Source organism: Barbatula barbatula, assembly GCF_947034865.1.
Source record: "Barbatula barbatula genome assembly, chromosome: 20".
NCBI lineage: Eukaryota > Metazoa > Chordata > Actinopteri > Cypriniformes > Nemacheilidae > Barbatula > Barbatula barbatula.
The window spans coordinates 10,334,216-10,340,215 of NC_136783.1; positions in this window are offsets into that span (position 1 = coordinate 10,334,216).

Consider the following 6,000-nt stretch of genomic DNA (forward strand, 5'->3'; position numbering starts at 1 on the left):
GAAAGAAAATACAAAGGAAAGAAATTGAGAAAGTGTGCAAAAGGGGTAAAGAAAGAGAAATTGAAGACAATAGATGGATCAGAAAGGAACTGCTGATGCAAGAGCCACTTTGTCAGCTCTTAGCTGCTGGGTAGCCTCAGTGCTAAAAGTTTAACAAGACGGTTTCACCTGCAAATCTCTCTGTAACTGCCGAGTCCTCATTAAAGATCAAGTTCATGATGAATTTGTATTTTTTTCCTCAAAGCCGTATTACATAACATCCTATTTGCTAATGAGCCATCCCAAAATAAAGACCTTGATAAAAGGGGTCTTCTGATCTTAAGAGGGCCTTGATTACTTTTCTCAAACCCATGTTACGTAACATACTCTGTGCTAAAACGCATAATGGGATGCTAGCCATAGCCTTTATTTGGTTGTCAGGGGATTACATTATGAAAAGAACATTTTTACATCAATACGATGTCCCTATAAATCTCATTACACCTCAGAATGTACCACAAGATTGTGAAGAAACATCCATTGATTATACCATTTCCAGAGGCTATCGTCTTTGTTTTTGTGCAAACTCTGTCTTGACCCCAGACGAAACACACCATACTACGAAAAGCTTTTATCTAGTCAGCACCGACCACAGTAAGCAACAAAGTCACGTGATTCACTAAATTGAAATGTAGCTAAAGCGTGCATCAAAGATTGCTACATTTGGTCAGACTGCATCATCCGTTCATGAGCATATCGCTGCTGTCCTTCTCAAACCTCACATCTCCATATTTTGTGTTTTTAGCTTTTAATCGTTATTATTAGCCACCCTTTGTGTTTGTCATTGGGTTTTGCAAATATCTAACCAATAAAACGTATAAAAAAGTGCTACTCAACTTTTAAACACAGTATTTTATACCATTTTCTAAGATACAGTGAATTTGGACATCCAAGGTTTTGGAAGAAAAGCAAAGATATTGATTATAATTTGCATTCTATCTAGACATGCCAAATTATGTTTAGCATATTTTGCGTATCTGTTTTTTATCTTTCGTATTTTTTTCAGAGACCAGAACAGTATAGCAGGGTAACCTGTTAAAAAAGCTAAGGTTTGACCAAGTCGCTAGATTGCTTGCTAGGCGGCAATGAAAAGTTGCTAAATTTTGCTATAAAGTCACTACCTTGGCAGCACTTTTTCTGCAGCGTAATGCTAGCTAGCTCCGCCCACAGTGAGATTTGATTGGTACAGAATTCGTCCTTCGCCAGAGCAATTAAGAGAGAAGATTTGATTGGGAGTTTTTTTATGTGTCATGTGATTTAAGGAGCCTTCAGATTTTATTCATTAAACGACTTATGTCTTTAAATGGGTTAAAATGTCACATCAATTGGTCTGTTTTGATGCAGCTCTATTCGTTAAAAAGCTTCTGGGAACTATTGAGAGGCTCCCTGAACCACCGTTGCTGTGAAAAAAACTGTTCCATTGGCGCCCACGGAGTTGACGCGTTTCGCTCTCTCTCTATGTCTCTTTACTGCATCACACAGCTGCATATAAAACACTACATGCATCTGATTGGCATCATTAAGTATCTTTATATTCGCTACGGCAAAGATATAATACGGCCAAAGCAAGTGTTCACACAGATTAAAGAGCCTTTGACACCTCAAGTTAATTCATTATTAGTTGGTGTGTAACGCTGAGGTCAAACACAAGTTTGTACGAGTGAATACTTGAGTTCTGGGGTCTCATGTACAGAGTTGATTCCTAAAACATTGCGTACGGAAATAGCTTAAAATCTCACAATAATTTCACTGTTTGTATATCCGACTGTGAATGTGAAAGCTGGCGTGAGTTTTTGTGCGTACGCAGCATTGATACATGAGGCCCCTGGAAACAACTAGAGGCAGAACTAATGCAAAGAAAGATATGAATCGTTCCCTTAAGGATCAGGCAACTTGTGACACACACGGTCCCCAACAACGTGTTCCCATTCAGAACACAATCTCCTTTGGGCCTGCACTCTCTGTTCTACCTTCACCTACACGGGTCAAGCAAGCTGCAGAGAGCGACTGGCTCTGTATGCCGATCCCCATCTGCAGGTATACGTATGCAAAGTCAACCTGCCCACGTGTGCCCCTTCAATAGAAAGCTCCTTTGAATGATATTAAAATGTAATGAGCCGTACACCGGCGGTCCACTTTGAGGATTCATCTCGTGCGTGCACATGAACCAGGGAGAGAGCTGGGATTCATCTGTAATCGAGGAGATCTCCAACGCTCAGTCCGTCTCACGCACACACATGCCACGACGAGCCTTGTAACTGAATGTAACGCAAGACTGAGGGCCATTTTCTTACACAGGCAACCAAATTTCATTGTGTTTATTTTCTACTGGCTGACCTTGGAGGAAGATCAAAATGGTTGTTTATGAGAACTACAGAGGGTTGTTGTGATGTAGATTATTTGTCATTTTGTCTTTCTTTCTGGTTAAATAGGATTTAATCTTCTGGAGCACAATAAATGATTTTATCAAGCTCAACTTACATCGGTCTTTCTTTACTGTTTGTTTGTCGTGATTTTGTATTTCGATGTCCAGGGGGAGTTTTGCCACAACAGGAGGGTTTACAATTAACTAGTAGCTCTCACATACAGTAAATACTTCATTATTTAAAATTCCCATCATGGAATGATTTTTCTGTCAAAATGATCAATGAGCAGATTAATTTCGCCCCTCAAACTGATCTCAGACACGCCCAAAAGATATTATTGGATGCATGTCGTATAGCTTGACAAAAAAAACAGTTGATGCAGCAGAATTTGCTCTGACTTTTACCCAAGATATCACTGGGGTTATATCGTACAATCTGACAAAGACCAGTCGTAAAAAAAGTAAGACAGTCACACACTTCAGAGCTGTCACATTGCTGCAGTGGCCCTGTCAACTTAATTTAGCCTTAAGCCTAAAAACTGAAGTCTATATTTGTGTCCAGTTGGTCTGCATTAGTACATCGCACTACATAGAAATCTTAGATTTATGTGTTTATTGTGACAGAAATAGCAGGATTAACATACTGATACAGAGGGCCTAACTTTTGACCTGGTAACAACAGAAGATTTTGGCCTTATTTTCAATCTTTGTGAATTTTAAAAATGAAATTTTGAGTTTGTCTCAAAAGTTTGTCTCAAAATTTTAATATATAGAAATATATTAAAGTAAATTATGTATGGAGGTTGGTGTATATGCATGAGTGTGCGTTGGTTTTCACGTTGCTCTTCTTGTGTGTAGGAGAAATTCAGCTAAATGGAAATGAATGCGTAAGATCTAAGAAGCTAGAATTTTATTAGATTAATCATCTCACCGTGGAGTATAAAAAAGTTATTTTCCCCTGTGGCTTTTAGGAAACGGAACCAAAAGAAAAAAATATGGACATCTTGTATGAAAAATTATGAATAACGTGCGTCATTTGGGTCTAGGATAAATTGTGGCTACAATGTTTCCATTGATTTTCCATTGATCCCAATGATTCCCTTAATATCAATAGTGCTATATGTGTTTAGCCAGTAAATTGTGACAGGTGTCCAAATATTTTAATAAAAAGACAACTTCTCATATGTATTAACACTTACATAGATATATTTTACAATAAAATATTTGCACAAAGATTTTTTAAAACAGTTTAAAAGTGTTTTAAAAGACATTTAGAAGTTTTATGTTCAAAGCTTGTGATGCAAACTTTACGTCTGTAGTCTGGACACAGTAACTGCTGTGCATTATCATGAATTTGAAAAGATTTAAAACTTTGTAACTGTGTTCATAATTGTAGTTGCTGCTGTTACTATATTTGCATTTTGTTCAAATATGTATGTTTAGTTAATGCAGCGTTGTCACAGACTGGAAAGCATTTTTTTTCAATATTTGGATTGTCAATATTACAGTATCATTCACTTTTTGTCAGCCATTGGTGATTGTAATGTGTGTAGCGCTATGGCTCTTATTAGCTATTTTATTCCATTGATAAGTGGTACTATCCCAAATGTGACCCTGGACCACAAAACCAGTCTTAAGAAGCACAGGAATATTTGTAGCAATAGCAACAAACGATTGTATTGGTCAAAATAATAGATTTTTCTTTTACAGAATGCCAAAAAACATTAGAATATTAAGCAAAGATCATGTTCCATGAAGATATTTCGTAAATTTCCTTCTGTAAATATATCCAAATTTTATTTTTGTGAGTGAATGCAGCAAAATTGCAAACAAAAATGGCCGGAAACTCCCCTACAAACTTCGCTCGGTGTTGCCCGCTCATTGGGAATAAACCAAAGTAGTTGGGTATCTACTGTATGTAAAGCTTAAAATGTCCTTTTCCAGGTTCATTTACTCTCCACAACATCATTACAGCAGTAAGTCAATAGAGAGTCTTAAAACAAACCTGTTTCATCTTAGCAACGGCCTGATACAGCACCTCTGATGGACAACTTTAAAGGCAAATTTCTCAATATTTTGCTTCCAGATTTTCAAAAAGTTGTTTCTCTAATATTGTTGAAACAGTTCAAAGTCTGGGCACGTCATCCTGTTTCTCTAAGTTGACTGAGAGTTTCCTAATATTTTGTTTCTTACATGTTGTAAAACGTTTAATTGATTCCAGTTGTATCCCAGGCTGTGTAGAAAATGCCAAGTGTGTACATCTGAGACATTCATAACAGCCCTGTTCAACTGCAGTTTGTTAAATTTAATTACGATTTACATGCTTGCAGCAGTCTCTTCCAGCTAAATTGCTTTGGATCGCAAGGTAAGTAAATTAAAGCAAAGAACAGATTTTGTTATTTTTCTTCACATGAAGTACAGGTATTTCTTGTCATCTTCAATTGCTCAAGAACATAAGGATGCCAGCACTTTCTGATCAAAGACAGAACTTGAGGTTCATGATAACATTTGATGGGTGTGACGTTTCCTTTGCCAGACACCTAAATACAGAATATCGCTGTGATTGTGAGATGAAAGGAACATCAGAGAAGGAAAAGTAGGCATATATTTACATTGTTTCTTTGATGGCTTCTTCAAATGATTACGCTATGTTTTAGTTGTTAAACGTTACATTTAACATTGTCAAGGACATATAGGTCTAGTTTAACAACACTTATATTTAGGGCATAAACTACAAAACTTATATAAATGGTTTATCAGGATTATATAAAAATACCCTCACAGGATATAAAAAAGTATAAAAGTGCACCATAGAAATATGTTTCAAAATTCTTATTTTGCGTTCCAACAAGGATTTGAAGCATCAAGTGTAATTCATATAAGTTATTATGGACAGGATATCATGTCATGATCTAATAGATCAATTAATATATTGCTCAATTGTACATTTCTGGCAATATTCCTAAACAGTATTGCTTGTGTTTCTCCATTGAATTCCTGTATCAGATCCACCACCAATTGTTTAAACTGCACCCAAATCTGTCAAACTGTCTGGAAATCTGACAGCAGGATATTTCATACATAGCTATAATTAATAATATTTCATCTGCTTTATAGGGTGAACATTGATGAACCATAACTAATCAACTCACAATGTATCTACCTCATTTCCTGATTCTCTAAAAAAACTGATGATTGTGGAAACCATCAGATATTAGATTGATGTTTGTCATTTGAAGTAAGCAGGTCTGTTGTTGCAGTGGGTCTGCTGTCTGAAGGTAAAAAGCAAACTGATCTATCTCGTCCTGTTTCAAAACAGAAATAATGTTCCTCATTTTCTTCAGTTTCTCTTTTATGGTTTTTCCTTTCATCTCAAATTCTTTTCGGGAGAATATATGACTGAAACTTGATTTTTCAGCCAATCGCATGTGCTTAACAATCAGAAAATATAGATGGTCAATCCAGATCGAATTCTGAGGTCTGAGGAGCTATTGCATAAATCTCATATGATGTTTGCTGTTTCCTGTTAGTTTCTTGCCAACGTTTGTGATTTCTGTCTGTTTTTTTTATTGAGAAAGTACTGTATTGTGAGAAGT